We start from the raw sequence: 27,063 nt of genomic DNA, 5'->3' as shown, positions 1-27,063 counted from the left end.
TCCCACACATGCACGTGTCGGGCGGCAAACGCTTTACATGTCCCACAAGAGTAAACAGAGAACAACCGAGCCGTCCAAAATGATAAAGACTTTATCTCAGAGGGTTGCCCAAAACCAACACTCACCCCTTATCACCTTGTGACAACAGTCACCTGTAGCCAGTAAATCACATAATCGCTTGATTTACAACGTTAGTTTATCCTTATTCTCCTTATCCTGCACGAGGATCATATCCTCGTAACATTCTTTTATTTGTTTTTTGAATGCCAGGACCTGTTTACTGTCTACAACTACCTTCTAGGAACCTGAGGGACAACCGTTATGGTGTTCTCTAATGAGGGAGTACAACTGGAATGAACGTTCCATCGCACGTATGTCATTTGTAATAGGCGCTTATTTCTACGATAGGCATACTTTAGAATTATCGTCAATGCGTTGAAACATAAACAGTATCTACAGAAATACACCGAAATGGCTTACTTAAATAGATGTATATCAGCTCATATACAAAATGATATAAACGCACTTGGGCAGCTAAATCAGCTTTGAATGATTCAATTAAAAAATATTTGACTAAATCACTTAAAAGTTTTCACTGTTGGTGACTTTCTAACTTTTCTGAAGGTCAAATTATTCTTGGAACATATGAGAACAAAGCTATATGGCATCAGATTTGAATTTCCCAGAGGTAGTAACAAGTAACAATTATAAGTGGCAGTAACTTAGGTATATGGTTGTTAGATTCCAAAGACTTATTGTACTTGTATGCATTAAGTGCGATTCACAAGAAATAAAACGCAGAATCTAAGTAGGTTTTTTTCAATTAGGTGAAGAAGCTGAGGAAACTTATCATTGCACTCAAGCATAAAAGGACCTTTACGCTTGCTTCCGATTGATATGATTTTCAGGATGGGTAAGGTTGGTGGTAGGATCCACCTCCTCTCGAAATCGTATGAGAGGGATAGTGGGCTTTATATGTCAACCTTCGAACATTGGAAGAAGAGCAGGCTACCTTTGTTCCAGCCTCCTCCAGTCCAAGTGGGTAGGGAAAGCACTCCCTCATGCTTAGACTAGCAACAGCTTTTAACACTAAGGGAGCTAAATCCACTCATCCTCCCCAGACCTATTAATCAACCCTTTCACCGCAATATCTCGAAGTTAGCTGTTAGTAATCTGCCACTCTTGGACATCCATGGGGTTGTCAAGATGAAAGTGGTACGTCGGTTTTTGCTCCACCCATTACAGGTTGAACTGAAACGTATAAGCCAGCTAGAAGTAAACTTTCCTGTAAATGAGTAAGTAAAAGCTAAATATAACGCATGACAAAGTGAGTTTTCCCTGTTATTTTTAATTTCATACCAAGATCGTAAAGGCGTATAGAAAATCTTATTTGTATAAGAAAATCCACTGTAATACACATTTTTTGTAGCCTACTAACAAAAGTGTATGATGGTATTTAGTGTATTTCTGTGGCAGAATTTACCGAATCTTATTGTTTTTATAGTATAATCCTTGTATTATTAAGACATTCAAAATAATATCATACTATACCTACTATACAAAGTGGAAAGTCTTCCTCAAGAAACTCATCAAATGAAGTAGCTCACCATGTTGATAAAATTGTTAATTTCTATAATAAACCATTAACATAATACGAGACCTAGTTTATGTTGTACATTGTATATATTGTATTTGATAAAATAAAATCGGTTAGACGAGTAGGGACGATTTCGTATTCGATCACCTTCTTACATAATTTGAAGATCTAAAAAGTAGACATTTTCTATTGGCTATATATTTTCTAAGGATGTAAGCCAAAGCACAGGCAGACATGGTCATATCTGAAAACTAAATAATTGCAAAGTTACGTGTAGAGTCTGTCCATATTTATTTGTAGCCACTCTACTTGGCTAATAAATACAGTGACACGACATAGTTTTATATATATATTTTTTTTTTAGAAAATGCGATAGCTTTAAAGCCGAAGAGAATTTAATCTAACAAATTGCACGGAATGTGCAAGTCTTTACCCACTCGTTTCTACGTTTTCTATCAGACAAATTAAAAAAGAGACGGTTTACCTTTTAAAACTGTTCAACCTTGAATTACCTCGCTAAGTATGTAAGGTAATTCCAAACGATACCTTTGGTACCGAGAGGAAGTCCATGCTTATTGACGAAACGATGAGAAAACACATATGAGGAGAGAAGAAGAAGAAGAGGAAGACACTTGAGCCGCCAATCGTGACACATACATCAGCCGGTCCAGACAGGTCCCGACATGCTGAAAGTGAGACTAGTCGTAGTCCTGGCTACGGCGCTACAGCCTGCAGGTCACAGACCTTGACTTCTTCACCGCCGCCGCTGAGCCGCTTTCTGCTATCCATCAGAGAAATCCCAGGTCCAGCCGAAATTGTGGACTAAACCGGTGGATACTCTCGGTTGATGTGGAGTTCTCGAAACCATCTAGACACTACAGTTTATCCCCTTGGCAATTTTTGTCAAAGGATTACTCCAAGGAATAGAGTAAGTAACCTAGATTTTATCTGGCTAACCTTAAATTTATCTCATTAAATTTTATTATTGAAAAAAAATTAAAATGATAAATGTCTTTATTAGACGCGAAGTTAGGACTATAAAGTCCTGTCTACCACGTAACCTCATAGAGAATCAAACACACACACACACACACACACACACACACACACACATCGTACACATTTTTAACTCAAAATAAATCCATTTATTTAAAATATATATTAAATTAAACTTAGCTTAAAAACAAGCATCAATAATTAATGTAACTTTATACATATTTACACTACTATAACAAGACACACTCGCATTCATTCAACTTGCATTCCTTTGCCCTGTGTACCGTACCCCAAAGTCGCCAATCGCTATACCCCCTGAGCCCCCAGCATCAAGGCCCTGACCTCCGCCCAAAAGCGAGCGCGCTTATCGATGGCTCTGATGTTTACAGGCAAAGCATTCCACAATCAACAGGCAAAAACTGAAAACGACTTACTAAAGGTAGTTGGATAGATAATAAGGATCTACCTCTCCTTGTACTTCCTTCACTTATTTCAGACATGAAAGTTGTTTGAAAGATAACTGGGACAATACATATTACCTTTGGGACATCAATCGAACATAAAGGATTAAACAATTTTAATATCTATAAATTATTAGAAAACTTTATAAACATTCAATCTTATGAAGAATTAAAACTATTGAAAATTTGATAAGCTTAAACTAGAGACCAAAGAATTTTGCATCGTTGTAAAGATTTGCACATTCATACGGTAAGTATTTTATAGCAGCAAACAGTTTTAAATAAACAATTTTAGATTAAATCTCCGCAAAAGAGCTAATATGGGAATTAAAGAAGGGGGTTCGATTAAAAACAACGCTTAATGTTAAGGAATGAAGCAAATTATTAATATAATATTGGGTCGTAAAAAAATAAAAAATAAACTTCAGAATGCGTTTTGAATCTTTTTTGTCAGTTAAAGAAGCCAATAATGCTTCTTCCTGGCGTTTCATTGGTGCTCAGTTCAAGGTTGACTGAAAGGGCGCGGCAGTACCATGATGGCCACCAGGTCACGGTTCCGGACACGTCTATGGCAAGCAGGACCAATCACACGAGCAAGGTTAGATCAGCTGATTGAAGGTCAATAGGTGATCTTGACCTTGTCTTCAGCGTGAGATTTGAATGCAACTGGGCTTAAGGTGGTGTTAAAAATATGAGAACGATGGGATCAACCGTTCTTACAAGTAAAATTTAAAAAAAAGAAGAGATGTAATTGTGAGAACTGTTGCCATGAAGTGATTAATACTCTTAGGATTCCATGTTTTTACAAGTTTTTCATATTATAAAATGCTAGCTTAGAATTCCTCATTTCATCTGTTTCACCATTACCTCTCCTGGATGTAACTTGGACTTAAATAAACACACAAGTAAAATTTGTGAAGGAAACAGGATTTTCCAGACATTTGCCATCGTTCAGGCAAAAAAAAAAAAATTAGTAACACTACGTTTCGAGACCTGCAATCTGATCTCTTCTGCTGGTAAATAACTAACCATAATTACAAACTAGGTTAAAAGTCATACCAGAGCGTTGTGACACGTGTAAGTCAGGAATCACAACCACCATGTTGTGTGTCAACTTCACTAACCCTAAAACATATACTTAATAAAAAAAATAAACACAACACTAATTATTAAAAATAAACTACAGAATACAGGTCTGCATTCGGCGACCAATCACCTACGACTTAATTATGTGTTAGGTTAGTTATTTACCTGAAAAAGAGATAAGATTGCACATCTCGAAACGTAGTGTTTTTGAATCAATTTTTGTATCACTGTACGATGGTAAGTGCCCGGAAAAAGCCGTTTCCTTCACAATCCTTTCATCTTCAAAAACGAACTTCAAAAAAAGGTCTGTAGTTATCTTCTCACATTTCCTTCTTTGGATACTCTAACTGTTGCAACCATGAATCTTTTTTGATACTTAAACTACTTTGAATTCCTCCAAGATCAGATTACGTCAGTTTTGAAGCAAACAAAATTTCGACAAAACGTGAGATCAGTTGAATTTACAGGCAATCGTTAAAATAAGTCTACACTTCTTGTGGTAAAGATGAGAAGAATCACCAATTCAGATTTGTAACCAAATGAGTTGATCTGAAGTTCCCTCTCCGCCATCCAATAAACTAGTCGTCCTTCTTCTTCCGTAGGAGGAACGCCACAACCGGTTGTGGTTGTCTGCAAGAACAGATTACCATGCGATATTTTTAGCGGGTGAAGTCCTAGAGCGACTCAGGAGCCGTTAGAGGGCGTGGGCGTCTCTGCCCATCTACATTCCTTCCGGCCAACTCCAGTTTGTTAGTTTCATTATCGATACTTCGGTTATTTTATCGATACTATGCGATATATGGATATTATGTAACTATTATATATACTATGATTATTTAGTATTCAGTATTTTAATAATTATAAGTATCAAACTTAACCTAAATACGAACACTAATCATATAGTTGGCTGAGCGTTAGCGAAACATATCACTCGAGTAGCTGGTTTCATTTCTGTACGTCTTTCCGTACGATATATTGTACGAAAACGAACAGACCTCCAGACTTTAAATTTTGCATGAAGCTACTTTTCTATAATTCCATGGAATAAATATACATGGAATTTGGTTGAGCGTTAGAGAACAATTTTTATTGCTTTGTGGGTAGCTATAATGGCAACAAAAGAATCAGAGAATGGATAAATAACTTATATATGGTAATTATGTAACTATCAAATACTCTAATTATATAGTACTCAATATTTTTATAATTGTAAGTACCAAACCTTACCTGAATATGAACAGTAATTTTATAATTGGCTGAGCGTTAGCGAAGCATATCACTCGAGTAGCTGGTTTCATTTCTGTATGTCTTTCCGTACGATATCTCAAAAACGAACAGACCTCTAGATTTTAAATTTTGCATGAAGCTACTTTTCTACAATTTACAAGGAAAAATCAACATGGTTGAGCGTTAGAGAACATTTTTACATTGGTCTTGTGGGTAGCTATAATGGAAAAAATAATAGATTTGATAAATATGTAAAGAAACTAAGTAACGTCATTTGACAATTTAAAATTTATTGTTGGGTAGGTTGGTAACACTCGTTACATTCTGTCGGGTCCTACGATACTCCGATGTATTACTTTCTTTGTTCTCTTACGTCTGCATGGGAAGTATTCAAATTTTATTTCTATCTTATTGCCAGTCGGTATGTTTGTCCACAGTACATCTTGAGAGTAACATGAGCTGTAGACTTGAGCGAAGCTTATTACGTAACACGTGATTTGGCATATTCATTATGTTATAGTTTATCATTAACGTCTAAGTCATTAATTGTGGTCAATGTTACTTGTTAGTTTGGGTGTTTCTTAATATATTATGCCTCATTCACAGCGTTGTGCAGTTTCAGTAACTGTGACGCTAACTGAATAACCACGGGTTGGTGATGTGATATAAATATAGTTTAATATACTACATTTACAGCATTATTCATAGTCTGTACAACAGAAGCTAACTCAAAAAATAGTAATTTTTATCTTTGTATTATACATATTTTTATTAAAAATATTTAAAAGTTGAACTTTTTATTACAAGGTTGGAGTTCGCCACACCACGTGTTGCTTAGCAAGCTTCGATAACGTTGCATGCAACATTTAAAGTTGCATCCATTGTTACATGTATTACTACACCATATGTTAAAATATAATATTTTTACTCAGTGTACAAATTTACTTATTCTGGTATTTTCTCATTTAATCACGGTTACATATAAGACTTGTGCGTGAAGCTTCACGCAGAATATAAAGTATATAGGTAAGTTTGTTCTCGAGAGAAGAATATTTACAAGAAGTCACAAAGACTTTACAAAGTTCAGCTCAACTAAACTGCTCTGATCTTATCTTAACTGGGAAGTTGACGTTGGATACAATTTGTGTCCCTTTGCACTAAAAGGTTAATGTGCAGTCTATCGTTACTTGAAGTAAATTACAGGACTTAAGTAGATCAAGTTTTGTAAATGTTACTACATTTGTAATTAGAAAGATTGGGGTTCAGAATATGAGTCTTAGAGTTGTCGAGATCAGAAATAGAAAATATTGCCAGGACATTGTTTAATTTAGGATATCACATATCCAGAGTGAGCGTTTGCACTCATCATCACAATAAGGTTTTCCAGAAAAATTTTCAATATTTGTTCAGAACAACTGCGAATTTAATAGTTTATAAATTAACACGAGCCCTGTGGATGCTAATACATGCCAAAAATCGTTAGTAGGCAGCCGGTTAAAATTAAATTTGGAAAAAGGTTGCTATCTAAATTTAAATAATTAGGGCGATATTTAATAAAAACGCATTTTCTGAGTCCAATTCAAGACCTGTAAATGCAAGACACCCCCTGGAGCCAGCTTCATATCCGTGTCATCTCTGACCCAATTCGGCATAATTACGTTTGGCCTTCGTTTCTTCATCTCATCTGATGTTGTAATTGCTCCTCGCGGCGTCGCCATCAACCATTCGATTGACTCCGCCAACCATCCGTGAGAGTAGAGTTGAGCTCTTGAGGTCTGCAAATCTTAGGGGAAAGATTAAGCAATAGTCTGTTTCAAGCAACGTTTTTCAGATAGAATACAATTCAATAGTTTAAGCGTGAAAATGCATTGTAAAAATGTATTTTCATTAGCTTCTGGTGCAGACTGAGTTTGACAACTCACGGAGGAAGCAAGTGCATACAGTTTTTTTTTCTTTTAGGACAAGAATATTATAAATTGCACTTAGTCCTATAAGAACCTTAGCGCTGCTTCCGGAGTGACAGGATATTCAGGATGGGTAAGGTTAGGGAGTAGGGACCGCCACCTATCGAGATCCATGAGGAAGAATTAGGGCACTAAATCTCCAAGTCATGTCTCCCCGGAAGAAGGAGAAGCCAGCTCTGAACCAGCCTCTCCATTCAAAGTAGGCAAGGGGTGGCACACCCTTATTGAGGCTAGCAAAAACCTTTTGAGGCTAGAGAATAAAACCCCACCAACTCCAACAGTCATCCCCTGCAGTGGACTAGAAGTATCGAATTGCCCTTGAAACCCAGAATCTCGACATTTGCTGTTAGTGATGTGCCGTTGAATGGTCTAGAGGTCGAACTAGTGGTTGATGTCCTGCTTGTCACTGGTACTACAGTTAGCCTTGCGCTGTACCGACGTTATCCCTTACCTGAATAGATCTTTTTATAGAATAACGCTCATAGGGAAGATACCTTATCTGGAATCTTGCAGGAAAGGATTCATGATAGCCTACAGATGTAGAATTAAGATTATGTGTATTGATTTAAACTTGTTGCGGTAATTTGTAAAACTAAATGAATTACAGAAAATAATTTGAGCTATGAGTCACTTCAGCAGAAGATTTCCTTAAGTGATTTTGTACAATAGTGATTTAGTATCAGGCGATGGGCAGAGAGACATCATATTTAGAATCAAATATTAGTTAATTTGAGACGAAATAAAACATGTAAGCCAATAACAGCATTATTAAGGTTTTAAATAATAAAAATTATAAATATATAATTGTTATTTTTTCAACTAATTGGTAGGTTGAGCAAACCCAAAATTTGTTATATCTAAGTTTAAAAATACGTAAGTATTTCTTTGTTACTATAAAACCGTAAAAAACGTAAGCTTTAAATTAATTTGTAGCACTTTAAAGTATTAATTTATATCATACATTTTTCAAAATTAAGTTTCTGTTACATACACTAATTACCTACACATTAACACATGTAATACGTATCTATAGCATTTGATGTTTCTTTGTTACCATAAAACCATAATAAAACCTAATGTTATAGTAGAAGATTTATCAATAAAAGGAACGTAATTGCCACACTATAAACGGAAATTTGTGGTGGTTAAAGAATCAATTAACATTCACTTATTCATTAACACCGCAAGAAGCTAATTTCATTAAATTAAACGGAAGTGAAATTACACACTTTTAATCTCTCTAACTATGTGTTCACTTATTCCCAACATGGTTCCGAACAAATTCTTAATTAAATTCAACAAACCACTTGACGTATTAATGGTTTCCCGTGGAAAAGTGTACGTGGCGAAATTGAGGACATCAGGGGAACTAAGATGGCTCCTTGAGGGACTCCACTGTATGATTACCCCACCGCAAAACTCCAGATTGACCCTATGCTCCCGTGGACGTACCACTGACCCTCATACTTTCACTGCACCGGCGGGACGCGAGACGCTAGAAAGCCGAGTGCAAGCGTTAAAATTGCTGCAAGCGGCTTTCTTTATTGAATTCTCGATGACGAGGCGGAACGCGACTGGACGCGCGTCGGAGCGGGCCGCTTCACGGTCACGTGGCGCTGTTATAGTTTGTACATTCGTGTATTGTGTCACGAGGAGCGGAATGGGCACGTGCGAGTCGATGAATGGAGAACTGGGGAATTGTGGGATTGATACGATTTGTAGTTACGATTCGTACAATCCCGAGTTTTCAGCTCTCTCATTGCTTTTCTCTCTGCCGCCAACTGAGCAATCTAAAGGTATTGGACTCCCTTGGGATTTCACGGGATGGAACCACGAGTACAAAGAAAATATTTTTTAACATTATGGCTATGATATGATTTTAGCCTTAGTGTAATGAAGATTGGCTTCAAATGGAACAAACGTTTCTTATACAGCAGTATTAACACAACATTAAAAACTAGCTGCGAGATAAACCCTACCTCTGATTTACTGAGTTTTTATGAGCCAGCAGAATCTGGTGTGATTACAAATAGTACAGTAACACGTTAAAATAATTTCCAGCATGGAACAGGTGATTTTGACTGATATAGTAAACCTAACGTACCACCTAATCATCTAACCCGTGCGCCCCAAAATCATTTAACGGATCAGAGTTTAGGCTTAAAATGGAAGTTCTATCACAATTAGGACACTAATACTTACGTACAGCTGTGTCAACTCTTAGGTGATGAGTTAGAAAGGAGGCTCTTTCTAAATTTAGGGCTTTGTCCCACTGCCTTTTTATTTCTGTAATCTGTTGGTAATGACGATACTAGAGTTCTGCTGCAGCCTAAGTACTATAGTAAAAAAGTAGTTGCTACGAATATTGTCCAGGCAAAGGTTTCCAAATACGCTCTTTTTGAAGTGCAAGAATATCTGAGCCTAATACAGTGGGTTGGAATTTGGTCCGGGCATTAGGAGTAGGCTTACTTCTAAAGAGAATAGTGGCTAAAGTATGCTTAAGGGGAGATGTACGCCCTATACCAGCTCATGTTAATTTTCAAATATTTATGTTCCTTTTTCTCAAGAACTATGATACCTAACGAATTGAAATTTTTAGCACTTCTAAAACATACTATTATACACAATCCCTGCCACTTTTAAAGATTTACAATCAATATTTTTGGCTTTAGAAATTTTTTAAGGATACTCAATATTTTTTTCAATTATTTGTTTAAAAAAAATTTTTATTTTTTTTTTAAATTTTGACCTAGACTTATGAAAGTGGCAGGGCTTGTATGAATAGGTACGTTATATATATGATATAAATTTCATGAAGATTGGACAACTAGTTCCTGAGAAAAAGGAACATTTATGTCAAAAAAGTAAATTTTCGGTAATTCACAAAACACTTTTATGTATACAAAAATATGATTGAAAAGTACCTTTTAAAACATTCCTTCTTCATAGTCTTGTTCCTTGGCCTTATCATCATCAATTAGTTTCTTCCTCACCATTCTTGCCCGTTTCCTAGCTTGCTTTGTCTCTTCTTCACCAGCTTTTTCGGCTTTCCTCACTCGGTCCTCATCAATCTGACGTAGGGTATAAACACAGTTTTGGCCTAGCTTTATACCTAGATCATTAAGCACTTTTATTCTGCCTTGACTTCCTTCATTAAAAGTAATAATACTGTCAAAAACACCAAATCTTAGTGTTTGCAGGCCTACAAAATGTAATTTAGGTATACGCGTCCACAACACAGAATTAAAACTTTCGTTTACATTCTGTGTTTGACCATGGAGACATTTTTTAAGCAGGTCTGGTGAAAATAATATTAAAATATTATTAAAATAATATTAAGTAATATTAAAAAGTGCAAGTTATGTATATTAAAATGCTCAAAACAATATCGTATCGTTCAGAACGTCTTCGATACGTCTGACCACGGATCCGTGCGCCCGACTAGCATGTTTATAATTTTTTTTTTAGCATATAAATAGAACCCAAATATATATGTATTATATATCACCGAACTCAGAAAAATCTATACTTTAAGATAAAAATATAAAAAAAATATAGATTTTTTTTACAATATAGGCGTACATCTCCCCTTAAGTAATTCAGGTAATTGTGCTTGAAGACTTATCTCTTGAAAACCACTTCACTGAACTTGCTGCTATTGCATCCATCTTTTCCTTATTAGGCTGAACGGAACTTATGGGGCAATTTCTCTCAATACCATCACTGACTTCAAGAATGATTGTAAAATATCGGTATGGAATATAACAACATTAATGATACGACAATGATCGAAATCACATGGGGGTTCATATAAAGGCTCATTCGTTTAATGGTAGCATTATGTGCTTTAGCCGTGCCTAGATTTACCATTTTAAATGGTGAAGATATAAGCTATGAAAGCTAGGCTTCGCTAAAACTTCCCCCCTAACCACAATAACATATACCATTAGGACATTATTTGGTTGAACAGTTTTTTAATTTCAAACAGTAACCTGAATAGTCAAGTCTTTCAGTGTTATTATCTATTAAATAAATCACGAGGGAGTTGTGATTATATTGAAATTATATGAAATTATAAATAATATGACAATATAAAATTATTTCGCTCAAGTAAGTTTGACGGTAGTCATATTATTAATTTTTTGGTATTTTTATAGTTTCAACTTTATCGTGTGTGATTAATCTTATCACACACTCAAATATTACATATTATACAGGCGGAAAACCCATATTTGTATGTTATGAATAACTCAAATTATCATTTTAAACTTTGGCTATGCCGTTACAATGATATGTTTATTCTAAATGAATGCTATTGTTAGTAAGAACTAATTGCTTACACTTTCATTATTATTCCACACTACGTAATGTAACAGAACGATCGAAACTGAAGACTTTTCAGTAGCCTAAATCCTAATTTAGTCCACGACAACGTTTCAAAGGAGTTTCAAACGATGACCAATAAATGACGATATCAGCTTGACGGGATTATTAGTTTCTGAATTAAAATATAGGGCATCGAATATTTTTTTTGCCTACAGATTCTGACACAGGCATATTACTGTCAAATTCTTAACAGGATTTAAAAAATATGTCAGTTGTAAAACGATATATTTAGTGTTACACACTGAAAGAGGCCGTAAAAGCCAGGAATCCGTATGTTGATATGCAAAGTAGTAGGATACCTGATAAAATCAACCACAGTATTGTATCTAAAGGTTGTAAAATTTCCATAAGACTGCCGTTTCAGTAGCCGGCGTGGTAGCCCATACATTTGTGACGTCAGACTGACCTACATGTATGCTGAGTACTATCTAGCATGTATGTGAACTATTCCTTACTCTTAGCTAATCACTAGAGTATTGTCATCATATGGATTTAAAAAAAAAAAAAAAAAAAAAAAAAAAAAAAAAAAAAAAAAAAAAAAAAAAAAAAAAAACTAAAGATGTCTGATTTTACCAGGTGAAGTTAGGGCTAAGAAGCCCTCTCTAACACTTAACCTGGGGAACAACGGCTTAAAGGTAACTTCCGAACCACCACCAACGGCCGGGCAGGCGGGCTGCTTGCAAGGACAGGATCGCTCAGCGGTCACCCATCCAAGCAGCAGCCACGCTCGACGTTGCTTGATCTGGTTATCGTGCGATAACCGTTGTACCCACTACACTACGCCATTGGGTTAAGCATAACTTACATTGTAAGCGATGTGCAATTAGTGTTTTAACTATACACCAGTGGACACGGTTTAATAGTGATAATATGTACTTTCTTCTAAAGATTTTTCTCCAAAACACAAAAACTTGGTTAACTAATTAATTGACATGGTCCTGCGTTTCACCCCGAAGAACAATTCACGCCCTTATCTTTGTCGCCAAATTAATTGGAGGTTTCCTTTTTTAAAGATGTGACGCATCCAAAAGCTTTTAAATGTTTATTGTAAAGTATAAACTTTTCTAATATTAAAACGACGAAAACAAAAACGTTTGATGTATGTTTTCTGAATCACTAATAAAAATAAATAAAAAAATTAAAACTATTTTAGATGCATATGACTCATATTTTTAACATGATACACCTATAATTCTACGACTGCAAATAATGTCGTAAAGGTGTTTAAAGTTTATCATTCATCTCATGGGGCTAAAATCATGATGGTCCACAGTATTGAGCAGAAGAAAAAGCGAGTCAGGCTACTTCCGTATAACCCGGCGTTGAAGTCTCCGGTAAACTGGCACGGAAAGATGTGTTATAATCGGATCGAAATTAACCATGAATATTTACACAGGAACCACGGCTATAATGTTACGGTAATTAGCTAGTTAACACAGAGTCTACTTTCCAGTCCTAATAAAGTGCTCTGTTAACTTTATTATAACATTAAAATGAGATTACAGCTGTATTTATCATACCTCTTTTGCATGAGAATCAATTTCATATACATTGTACTCTTTTGCATATTAAACAGAATGGTATTCTCAAACGGGCTGTTTATTTTATAAAACTTAACATAATTATTAATAAATCTCATAAGGATATGTTAGTAACCTGGCAAGCTCTTGAATAATCCTGCGATGGGTTGATTTATAGTCCAACAATTTGGCAATAATTATAATCTTACACATTAATGCATCGTGACCACTGCAATTCCTGCTACAACTCAGCGTTTTGTTCAGTGGTCCTTGGTATTTAAATTTTCTACCTTATCAACCGAGATTTAGTCCTACCTAATTATTTTCGGTATGTGCACATTTCTTCACATATCGTACTTGCCACTTTACGGAATCTTTTGATTTCCCTTTATTTATTTATATAATAGCTTCTTGAACCTTCTGCTTTATACAATGTGATTAATTTTGAAACTGTCTTCTACATCCAATCTGTACTTTTCCTCAACACTCCATTTCGTCATAACTGGCAGCACTCTTAAATCTTATCCTGAAAACCTTCCCAACATTCTTCAAACCCTTTGTTCATGTTTGAATTAATTTAGTTTAGTTCTGTTACACAACGATCCTTACAAGATCCAAAAATGATCGTGACATCCTTCGTGTATAAGCCTAAGGTCTACAAATTATTTTTACAATCCCAGTCCACTCTAGACTAAACATTTGCTCACATTAGAAGGCTATTCCTCTTTATCGTCTCAGTTCTTTCAGCAAGAATGACTACTACCAACTCCAGCATCTAATTTTGCTCTTTATGAGGATTTCAGATTCTTCAACCATCGTTATTCTCTTACGTCCTATTCCGAAAGTTTAAAGGGTTACGACATCCTAGGTCCAGTTGCCCACTGGCCGCCCAAATCCGGTTACGACACACTCAGACTTGGCGACATGTACTAGCATTATACAAGACATGACGTTCTAACCTCTGACCCCTTGTATAACCCCAACTTGTGACACTATTTTTACAGACGCGATTCATGTGTGGTCGTTTCTCGGTCACTAGGTAGACTCGGCGACTTTCCGTGTTATTGCGCCACCGCAATACTGACAATAATTGCGCCACTAGGGTTAGAGGAACCAGTAACAGACGTAAAAGTTTTTCAGCTTCAACATGAGAATCCAAATTATGGGTATTCATGCTTGTACCATTGTGGAAAGCAATTTTAAGTATACTAAATGACGTAAGACGGTGTATGTTTGTGTATCTAGTTCTGTTCATCTCAGACACTGGTGTTGAAAGAGGTGCCTCTGAAATAGTAGCTAAGAGAGTCACGACTTAGTTAAAACATCATATTAGAATATTGAGGTGGAGCGTGGAACCTGAATAATCCACTAGGGACTCCCCACCTTCCACAAGCCAGCTGCGCTTGCCTCTGGAATATTCAGCAGATCTCGCCCAGCTGATGGCGCCTGGTTCCTGCTCCCAGCCACACCCTACACGAGCCCACGATTCTAGCCAGAAATCGTGCCTTGAAAGTGACACTAGGATTCGTGAGCTCCTGTATGTTTATCACTCCTTGATTCGACGGAAGTAAATAGACCTTATCGAACTTCGTACCTTCGCAATCAATTATGTAGCACAGTGTGCTATTTACTCCCTGTAAATCTGACATAAGGACCTGGTGCTCATAACGGTCTTGCACAGATTGCATGATTTAGAAGCTAGTGGCAGACATGCATCCTAGACATCCGAATGAAAAGGATAGATCGATATTATTGATGGATTTCATGACTTACTACTTATTATGCAGTGTTGTAGATCGCATATATCGATAGTATCCATAGAATCCATAATAACTGTATCTCATTCATAACTGTGGCGTAGTAGGCCTGCTGTGTTTCATTCATACAAGAACGTAGCCAGGAAAAGAATTTGGTGGGGGGAGGGGTCAAGACGAATGATATTTTCCCGTATAGGACAGAAAGTAAAGCAAGTTTAGACAATGTCACATACCCCGGTTTGGTCCTTAAAAAGTTCTTGGCCCATTTCAACGTTGAGAACGATCTTTCAGCAGTGCATGTCAATAATACTGAATTTTTAAATCGTTTGCTAAAAAAGTAATTGAAAACATTGGAAACGTGGGGTGGTCCGGTTATTCTGGACCCCTTCGCTGCCTACGTCCTTGCAGTCAAACACTTCATCGAATATGTTATTCGATTTATTGTAGTTTACTATTGCATTTCATTCACTAGGAGAGATCGTGTTTGTAATTACGATTTAGATTTTAAAGAAAATATTGCTTAAAAGCTAAACTGTAAAAAAGGAATAACTAATCTGACATGATGAACCATAATGGATTAATGTAACAAATGTAATCCTCCTTAGGCTTAGTTATACCTCTCATTATATCCAAATCAATAGTAAATCGTATATACCTTAGACAGTAACTTATCCATAATAAAGATAAGGGTTTTATAGAATTATAAATTAACTCATTCCGAAACATTTATACATCCGGCGATGTAACCTATGCCAGCATAGGCTATATTCATGTCTTTAATACGGAGTAAATCACTGCATTTCATTTTTTGGTTTGGATACAAATGTATTGTTCATATATGTTTTTCTCGCACACTTCAATAATAATAAGGTTTAAATCATATATAATTAAAATTTGATTACATCCTTTGTTCTTGTTCTATTATACGAGTATAATTATAATGCAAGTTATACACTAAATCGTATATTGTCAATGTATACATGTATGTTTTAGTAATTATATAATTACCATTTCCATGGAAAAGTTTTATAAAATATGAGTATGAATCATAGAAACACAATTTTAAAACATACCGATATTTACTTGGTTACAAGGCTACCACTGCAAAATCATTTCTCAACCTCTTATTTTACAATCCAAAGCACAAGAACACGAAATACGCAATTCCAGATGGAAAAGCAGTGTCAACTGGCCTTTAGAATCTTATATAACAGGTAATTTATGAAACTAACAGATAAATTACATTTTTTAGTGTGCTATTAATACAAAATGTATTATATGACGCTTGTTTCTAATTAACTTATACTCTTGCGTAGTACCAAACTAAAGGTTTAATATTACTCCTTAGTTTTCTTTCTGTATTCGAGAGTATATTTGATGTTTATATTATTGGCTCATATCGTAATACTCACAGTGTATGTTTGTATGCCAGCCACACGGAGATAAAATATCGCTGCTCGAACCATTCATTTCATAAAATCGATACTTCGATATAGGATATCTACGACATAGAGACAGGATTCAGGAAATTAGACAACTCCTTCCAGTATTTAAGTGTTTCTCAACCTTTCTTCAATCATGGAAACCACTTGATATTTTATGTAGTTTAAATTTTTTTAATAACAACTAATACCGTGGTAGGGTAAAAACAGTCTACAACACTCTGTATACCTTACTAAAATTTAAAGGATAGTCTAATTTTTAAATTGATGGTAATTATAATGCTACGAGAGCGTTATCTATTCAAATTTACTACATATTGGAGCCCAACAGTTGATCGTCATCAGACAAGACCAGAACCAAAAATGAGCTCACTTTATGAGCTTTTGTTGTGATCTTGGTCGATTTCTGGGGCCTGAGACAATGAGATGATCATAGGCGAGAAATTGATGATAAGGTCGCGATACTGCATTCCATTGTCAGATGACGTCTGGATGACACCATCGTCAAATCAAGCTTCGTGCCAACCCACCGCTCCCGGCATACTACTCTTTGTGATGATTTGAATAGGTGCAGTCCAGATAACCACATGGTACATGTCCTCTTTTATCCGGATGTGTATCTTAGTTTATATAAATAATCCATTAGTGAAGGAGACGTTTGCCAGCGTTCGATGGTAATAAAAAACGACCACTCCAGTTTCCTCCCTTTTTACTGCCATCTTGATCCTTCCGTGACGATCGCCATGTACTATATGTGGTTGGTCGGTGAGTGCAGATCTACTGTGACCTGTAATCTGTAGTCCAGTTATAATAATTTAGGTTTTGCTATTATTAGGCACATGTTTTAGAGTTACTGTGCATGGAATAGACACACAGCATGGCTGTTGTGTGGTTCCTGACGTACGCGTGTTACATCGCTCTGGTATGTTTTGTTTACTTTTTAACCTAGATTTTAGTTATGTTTAGATAAGCCATTCACCTGAGGAAGACATCAGATTGCAGATCTCGAAACGTAGTGTTACTGTCTGTATTGTATCACTGAAAGATGGCAAATGTCCGGAAACTCCTGTTCCCTTCACAATCTTTCCATTGTCAAAAACAAAAGTCAGTCCATTAGTTTCAATTTGCGACACAACAACCAGGGGTCTGCTACCGGAATTTACAACTTATGATGTTCAGTTTACTGTGAAGTGAAATCTGACAAAATTGGCAGATACTTCAAAAGTAATGTACCGCGCAATCGATGTTTAAAATGACCCATAATTTGACATCAATTCTTGGAAACGTCCAAACGACAAAGTTAAGTGAGCGAACGATTTGTTATCATTAGTATGGAGTGTGGAGCTGCAGAGCTTGGACATTACATGAAGGTTTCCAGACAGGAGGATTCGTGACAGCGAGGAAAATTATTAATAGTGAATTAAATCTGTGGTGACAGAGCGGAATTTAACGTGGGAAGAAGATTTTGACGTTGATTAACCCGTTGCATCGTTTTCTTCTCTCCTTCAGAAAAAAGAATAGGAAGTATTCGCGCTTGGCCTGAGCGTAGACACTAATGACTTTCATTTGCCTAACAGTTGTAAGTAATGTACACGTATTAATTTAGCAATTAAATTTAGTATGATGCAATCATACATTATACCTCTGTATATTAGCATTGATTACTGGTATTGATGCAACCACAAATTTTTGTGAATAATCAAGAATGTTAGCCCTGACAATTGTACTTTAAGTGCAATACTTTAATGTACGCATAGTTATAAATTTAAATGTCCATAAGAATGAAATCTTCGGTTAATTGTAGTGTTTAATATTTGTTTCCGTTTTAACAAAACGTGCGTGAAAATATTATAAAGACTGTGATTCAAATCCAACAATTTAGACTACTAATATTACTTTCGAACAGGTTCATGTGATAATGAGTTGCAACGTCATTATGTGTTAGAAATAATAATAGGAAATTGGATATTTTCCATCGTTATATGTTACAGAAAAAATAAAACCCTAAGGGATTGAAATCTACCCTCTTGGGTGTGTAATAAACGCAAAGACAATGAAACATGTCAGAAATCTGATTACTCTTTTAAAATTTGAATTGTCAATAACAAAGCTTGGAACGAGGCATAGTGTTTTGTTGTTAATAATTCTTGTCATTTATTTTTGTTAGTGATTCCTGCTGGGAAGCTGCTTGCAGAAAAAGCAGGGGCAGAGAGAAAGGCTCTATAGAGACACAAACACAAATAAGTGTTAAGGGTGGGGAAATAGTATTGATGCCATCTATACTGCCCGTGTTACTTTTTATCTCTTACAGATAATGTTCGTATGCCTTATGCCTGTCAGTACTTAAAATTAGTAATCAATATAAAATATTACTGTGATGCTGAAGAGATAATAACGAGACGTGACAAACTATAGAGCTGTATCGAAAGCTATCGAAACTTGTGTGATAACTTTCTGAGCCTAAAATATCCAAAGCTTAATATGATAGTAGGGTTTCATAGCTTCTAATACCACAGCACTAGCAGTTTTATTTTGCTCCATAGTACCAACAATCTACATATCAGCTAAACGAACATTTTGCTGTTAGCACTATAGATTTAGAAGCTAAGATTTAGAAGTACCCGGACTCTTCGATAAGTGGCTTATTGGTCAAATATGTAGAATTTCTTTCCACATATTTATTATATTTGTTTTTTCTTTTTTTTCTGTTTTATTGCTGAGACAATAATACATCGTATGGCAAACGTCAATTAATAATAATATCCTAAAATTTCAGTCATTCATACTATAATACACATACAGACATACAATGTTTAAAGTCACACCTCTTTCATTCATCGCCTATGCAACCCACTTCGAACAGCGGTGTCATTCTTCAAATTGGGCGGCCTCCCAGTTGAAAGCCAAAAACTCACCTGCGTTATAAAACGCTTGAGACACCAAGAAGCGTTTTAGGCGAGTCTTAAACGCCTTTGGCGTTGGATCATCTTTGATTGGATTGGGCAGTCTGTTGAGGAATTGAACACCCGCTTGTGAAGGTAGGCGTTCATAAACCACCGTTCTGTGTCTACCAGTTCGGTAGTTTGCTCTGCCACGTGTCTCATACATGTGTACGTCTTGTCCTCTGGTTAAAGCACAATTATTCACACAAAACATAGTTGTTTCCAATATGTAGAGACATGGCAGAGTCAACAGCTGCAATTTCTTGAAAACTTGCCTGCACGACTCTCTGAATTTGATTTTTGCGATGATTCGAATTGCTTTTTTTTGGAGTCTGAAAACTCTGAGTGTATGATAGTATATAATGGAAAGCGCCAGTCACGTGATTAAATGTTGCCAAACATCTGATGTTGTCAAGTCAAGCGTCATGAAGATGTAGTCTAAGTGGTACATTGCTTGTAAATAAATGATGATGTAGGCTATGTTGTACATCGACTGTTAATGATGATGTATGCTATGTCGTACATCGGCTGTTGTTAATGTTGATGTATGCTATGTTGTACATCGGCTGTTAATGATGATGTATGCTATGTTGTACATCGGCTAATGTTACATCGGCTGTTAATGTTGATGTATGTATGTATGTATGTTGTACATCGGCTATTGATGTTGATGTATGATGCTATGTTGTACATCGGCTATTAATGATGATGTATGCTATGCTATGTTGTACATCGGCTGTTAATGATGATGTATGCTATGTTGTACATCGGCTGTTAATGTTGATGTATGGTATGTTGTACATCGGCTATTGATGTTGATGTATGCTATGTTGTACATCGGCTATTAATGTTGATGTATGCTATGTTGTACATCGGCTGTTAATGATGATGTATGCTATGTTGTACATCGGCTGTTAATGTTGATGTATGCTATGTTGTACATCGGCTATTGATGTTGATGTATGCTATGTTGTACATCGGCTATTAATGATGATGTATGCTATTTGGTACATCGGTTTTAAATTTATCTAATGTGGGATTAGTGGTGTACATACTGTGAGTGTATCCAAATATTGAGATTATGTGACCAATTATGGTAGATGCGGATAAAGGCCATTTTGACTGACGAAGCTTCAAACAGTGCTCAGACGGAAACATAGGACTTTAGTGAATATATTTGGTTTAGTAACTGTTCGAAGCAAGGAACAAGGGTAGGTGGAACATACCAATAACTGATGTTCAACAACTTGCAATTGGTAAAAATCTTCATTTCATAATGATATACTGTAAATTTACAAGAATTTGTCTTTGGGAGTCTGTTACACTGGGTTAGGTCTAACGGGTTGGATAGGATACACAGAACCATTGCGGGCAATATGTATTGATACTTCTGGATAGTTACTTCGAATCTCCCTTGTTACCATACACAACAGACCTGACCAACTTCAGAGGTTAAACGTTCTCAGATTATTTGCAATTGAATCATTTTACAAGCATGACTTAGAGGATACAGCCATTTTGCAGATCAATTCAGATTTTAATAGTGGCGATTGTGGTCTGTTGATTACGACCTCAAGCTCAAAGTATTTCCTCGGTGATCCGTGTACCAGCCAAGGCAAGCCTTCAACATGTGATGCTTGATGACTTTCAGCGTGAAAGCCCTTGGAAGTATTTCTCGACGACGAAGGCTCTTTCAAACCTTGTATTTTCTCAGCTTCTTCTTTAACCTCAGCTATAATTTTTTTAATACACTCATTTTGTCAGTGTTCCACATTTGTAAATGTTTCTCAGCGTACCTATTGAATACAGCATTGTAAAAGATCATGCAGAACGAGTACGGCAAATGGCAGAACATTACGTTTCGTTTCGTTTGCGATAAAGTAAGCGAGACCATATAGTCGGTAATCATAAAGCGGTAAATCTGATGCTAGTGGAGGTTGCAAGATGTGGACACTCAGGAAACTATTGTGTTTTCTATCCGAACCCCTTGTTGAGAAATTTTCTTGTTTATTTATTTTGCTTAGTAACACACCAAAACAAATATTATGCAGATCCCAAAAGTTCACTTCGATCTATAACAAAGGGAATTTAATAATTTCGAACAGGTATTGTACAGTTGAATTTTCTTTAACTTTAAAATACTGTTTTTACATAGTACTCGTGTTATACAATGTTATGATCTGATTGTTGAAAAGAGCGGAACTCTTCTTATAATTCAACTCACTCTGCGAAATCATGCTGAATGCCATCCAAGTCATGTGTGTTTTAGCAGTTGGAACAATATGAACATCATACCTGCAGGGGTTAATAATATTTATTATATTATTTGTTGCAGTAAACAATCGACGAAATGTTATCGTTAACTTCACACAATAACAAGTGGAGTTGACTGTTCCTCTGATAGATTAAAAAGAATTAGTTTTTATAATTTTAATCAATAGTATAAGAATACAATTTATTTGTATGTTTCGTATATTGTAAAAAAATATAAATAATGATAAAATGCTAGTTTGCATCGTACCGGTCCATCATTTACTCCTTAACAGAGTAAAACTTCTTGACAAAAGAGTCATACTCTATATTTGAGTTGTTGGGATCATTTATTCATCTGAAATCTCCAGAGAGCTTAGTGATTATCTTCACTAATACTTGAGAAGTGCTCTATGATAATCAGTACTGGTGGAATCAGTACATGAAACAGCCTCACTTTAGTCGGCAGTACAAGCTGACATCGAGAATATCGAGGCTGGGTACGGTTAGAAATCAAAGCTCCCCGAAGACAATTTTACACAACTGTCTGGGTTTTTTAATTTCGAAATGATTCTGGCAGCTTTTTTGTCTGTTATAAATACTCTATTGGCTGCAATCAGAATCTGCATTGTCAATGTAACCCACATTGCAGGAGGGCATGAAAAAAGGAACTAGGACATTTGATATCAGTGCCATTTTTATTTGATCTTTCCTTCCATATTCATATATTTTTCAACATTACATTTTTTATGTTTATGTTGCGAGTAATATAAAAATAATATCCGAAGTGTATTCACCATCATAGCTACCTCGGTAGGTATTCCACTCGATATCAACAAATACATAGAGGAAGATCACCGCAGGCTACGGCTGCCCCCAACGGTCAAGGAAAGTGAGCAGAAACCCATGACTAAGAAATGTCAAGGACAGTCCCGTCGCCGCCAAGCCGTCCAGGTAGCGCAGATCCGGGGTCATCGACGGACTATCTTTCAGGGTATCTTTCGAAATGTCAGGGCAGAAAATGGTGAGTTTGGACCGCTTAAAATTGGTAACTTAATCTTGGTGAAAAGTTTAATTTGTTGATAAGGTAAAAAAAGCGTTGCCTCAGGATAAGAAGCGTATCGAAACCATTTACTGGCGAATGTTGTTTGTCTAGGAGGGTTGTAGGAAGGTGTTGTTTGTCAAGCCGTCTAGGTAGGGCAGATCCGGGGTCATCGACGGACTATCTTTCGAAATGTCAGGGCAGAAAATGGTGAGTTTGGACCGCTTAAAATTGGAAACTTAGTCTTGGTGAAAAGTTTAATTTGTTGTTGAGGGAAACAATGTGTTGCCTCAGATAAGAAGCGTATTGAAAAGAATCTAAGACGGAAAAAAGATAAATTGTGTCAGTCTACTGAGTGATTAGCTTCAATGATGATGATCAGCCAAATCCATGGTTGGAGATCACAGAACTCATTTTTGTCTATGTGGAAATAATTGATTTTCTTATTTTTATTTATATACAATTCTAACTGCACAAATGAAATCTTTTTCGAGATATCTTGCATGATACATACACAAATTGTATCAGTAAATTAGGTTTTATAGCAGTGTTAAAAATTAAAATTTCCGGTAATGAGGGTGCTACAACGCAAGAGTGCGCTGAAGTCAAATATTGTTACAGACTTTTAACATTGTCTCCAGTCTATTATATTTTCTTTTTATTCTATGATAAGTGTCGCTTATCCTCCTCCGTAGACTAGTGGTTATAGTCTCGGCTCTCTAACCGAGAGATCACGGGTTCGAATCCCGGGGAGGTCCAATAATGTAATAATAACAAAAGCCAGTGCACTTCGAAGCCGGCGCTGATGCTTAAATAAGATTAAAAAAAAGAAAAAGAAAAAATTTCGCTTGTTAAAACACGTGTTATATAATTGTACACAGTTTTTTTACAAATATTTTTATCGTTGCCATAATGGTTACACACCAGACCAATGAAATAATATTTCCTTAATCCCATGGGATCATCAACCACAAAATGAAATATTTTCGGCTCTTCGAGTGATAGGCTTTGCTAAAGCTCAGCAAATTAAAGTTTGTTCTAATTCCGAAGTTTCCTCCTAAGTGTTTCTCATGTTACCATTACCCCTGTAGAAGACTCCAAATCTCGAAAATGCATCTCAAGAACCATTTAATGTAATGTTTGAATTTAACATGGGGAATTGGATTCTATGTAATAGGCTACTACCAGTGTAGTTTCCCAGTACAGTGCAGACCTCCCTGACTGTCATTAGTAGTAATTAATTACCTGTTAAAAAGAATAATGGCTCCTAGTCAAAAAGAAGCTGACTCCATCCGTCGTTTACTTCACACTTAATCTTAATTAAAATTTGTCCTTAAGCTATGATTTGTTAAATCGGCTTTTGTAGATTTTAATCTCTGAAACTGCTGGTGAAGAGGTTCATGGAACCATGCACCAGAAACGAAAACATACTCTGCAGAACATCCCCCGTTAATGTCACAGGAGATTCAGTTCAGAGAATTTCTAAACGGATCGTGACGTATGACATCACACAGAGAATGTAAAGGACACAATAAAGCGGTGTTATCAGCCAGCCACACTGTTATCAGTATGATGGCGGAAGCGGCTGATAATTAGCGGTGCCCCCATAACTTCCTGTGACCTCGCGGCCTGGGATCATAGAGGCTACACACACGATACATGCCGCCACTACCAGGATGCGGTGAGGCCTCTACGGGTTGGAGCAAATCCGGGAAATAGTGTATCCGGAGTAATCGTGGATATGTTGGTAGTATTGTAGTATCCGGAGGCTACTTTGTTCCTATCTACGATTTGTTATTAAGCTATAAAAGCCGGTAAATACATACGTAGGTATTATAAATAAAAGAAGTTAAAGTTAACATTTACTTTATTATCACATTTGTGGTATTATGTCGAAGGATGGTTTGTTCCTTCGGCAGAAGGTATGCAGTATGCGTCCCAGACCGTCCAACTGATAGCAGATCACGTTGGACGATCTGGCACGTGATCTGAGATCGGGAAAGTAACGATCGGAAAGGCTCCTGGCCATCAGTGCGGGCTTTGGTAACGTCTTCCAATACACACTTCTGGCGAAAAAAAAAATTGCTGGTGATAGTACCAAAATTCAAGCTTAGGTCACGTGAGCACTTGTAAAGGTGAAGCTTAACTTTGGTATTAAACCTACTTATGTCACGTAATAACAAGTGGAAGATAGAGACAGAATAGTGCTCTGTAATGATAAATTAAAGTTCTGTGTTTATCTAAATAAATTCAAAACTAGGGATCGTATTTCAACTATATTTTAAATTTTATGTGAGAGAGTTTGTGTTTTTAAAGACTCCTTTAAGACACCTTCCTGAAGACAGGAAAGAAAAAAAAAACAAATGTTGCTATCTTTCCACAATACAGGTATGGACTTCAATGTACAATATGGTCTATACTGAGTGAAGATAAGTATTCTAATAAGACACTAGGGCGTCTTTTGCAGTCAAAATGTATATATATATATATATATATATATATAATGTAATATGAAAAAGTTATATCCTTTTCTTGAGCCGTCTCTATTAGGTTTGGTTACAAAGGTGATTTTAAAAGTTAAAATATTTACTAGTGGAGGTATAAAACCAATTTTACACAATTTTCTTATCTTCAGGGCAGGTATCTTTAAAGGCTGTGACTTTGAAATAGGTACACAATTACTCAATCAAAATTACCAATTGCACGAATTGGCATAACAAATCAATGAGAACTCTCTTAGATTGCCTCTCTGACTGAAAAGTTTCGCTCCAAACCTAATAAGAGGAGGTTATCATGCAAGAATTGTTGCGACGAACATATCTATTAAGTGTTTCTACACACTTATGCGGAAGTATATAACTCAATTTGACCGTCACAGACTGTGCTGCGAGACGCGTCGTGAGAAGGCACGGAGTTTGAGGTTATGTTAGCAAGTAACAGAATAGCAGAACGTTGTTACGTCATGTGCCGTGAGCTCGGCGCTCGCTTGGACTAGTTCCTGGTCTGCGGTGTGTGTGTAGTTACACTAGAACAAATTACATAAATAATTCACCACACAGAAGTGTAAATGAGTGAAATGAAACCGTCACAAACTAATATTATTATAAAACCATATAATTTTTGTTTATTTTAATACTGGTATATTATACACATTATGTCAATTTCGAATGTTACACATTCTCTGGGTGACCGTGTTTATAAACATTTTTATCCATTTAATGAGTTTGATAACTTTGTATTTTTAATGTTTGATGGCAGAATGGCATTTAATTGTAGATGTTAATGTTAATGGAACATCGTCATCAAACATGTAAAATAAAATAACATAAAAAGTATCTATTGTAGTTTAAATGTATTGTAAAAAGGAATAGACCTAATATACATCCCTGAGGAACTCCTTGAAGCTGGTTTTCAATTTAAACGTCCTTTGCCAACAGCATAGACAGTTAGTTGCTGTGTCTTAAGATACGATAATGCGTATGGCGTAGTTCACTTGTACATTTAAAAAAATTATAGTACAATATTTTTCATATACATATAGTAAAAATTAGCAACTGTTTCTATTAGACTAGTGCACATATTGTGGAAAGATAATTCGATGAACTCATGATAAGTGTTTAAACCTGTAAAGCAATAGACAAGAGCAAAAACCATACAAGTTCGTTAATTAATGTTAGAAAACTAACCCAGTTAAAGAAAATCAAGATCAATTTAGTTCGGGTAAAGGGAGTAGATAACACTTCCTCGTCTGAGAAGGATTAACAAACACTCTTAAGTGCATTTTAACTTCTTATTAACAATGATAAGCCATTTTCTGAGGTACAATTAAAGACATCACTTTATGACAAGGAAATGAGTGAAATACTATATTGGTAATTAATTTCAAGGGAATGAATATGCAGAAACTACACTTAATAAATGTGACATCATACCGAGTGTGGAATTTTTATTGTAGTTATTTTATCTGAGATATACGAGTACTCATAAGAGCTGAGTATTGGTTTCGACAATTAATATATAGTGTATTTTGTATAAAAAATAAAACACCCCATTTCTTTATTATGTCTGAAGATGCCTTAATCTATACTGAATATCAAACTGAAGAAATTATTACATTACATTTTTATTATACGATTACCAGTTTTAACATGTAGTTAGTGAGCTACAACAGTTACTATCATTGTAACTTTATATAGTAATTTATGTACATAAACTAGTCACCATTTTCCTCCAAATGTATGTAAAAGAAAATAATCTTAAAAGGTTCGAGTTTTCAATTAGTTTTATATTGTTTTTTTTTTTTTTTTTTTTTTTTTAATTTTATCAATTTCCCTATAAGATACAGAACAATTTGATACTGTTAAAGAGTTATCCTCATATTCTGACCTATCGA

The 27,063-nt window shown here is 35.8% G+C and overlaps 1 protein-coding gene across 1 annotated transcript in view; it reads right to left on the bottom strand.

Annotated features, from left to right (window-relative positions):
* LOC124353715 overlaps positions 1 to 27,063 on the bottom strand; it is a 251,610-nt gene that overhangs the window by 84,067 nt on the left and 140,480 nt on the right. The window lies entirely within an intron of this gene.

The sequence above is a fragment of the Homalodisca vitripennis genome, chromosome 2, assembly GCF_021130785.1.
Source record: "Homalodisca vitripennis isolate AUS2020 chromosome 2, UT_GWSS_2.1, whole genome shotgun sequence".
In the NCBI taxonomy this organism is placed as follows: Eukaryota; Metazoa; Arthropoda; class Insecta; order Hemiptera; family Cicadellidae; genus Homalodisca; species Homalodisca vitripennis.
This window is presented reverse-complemented; position numbering and strand designations above follow the sequence as displayed.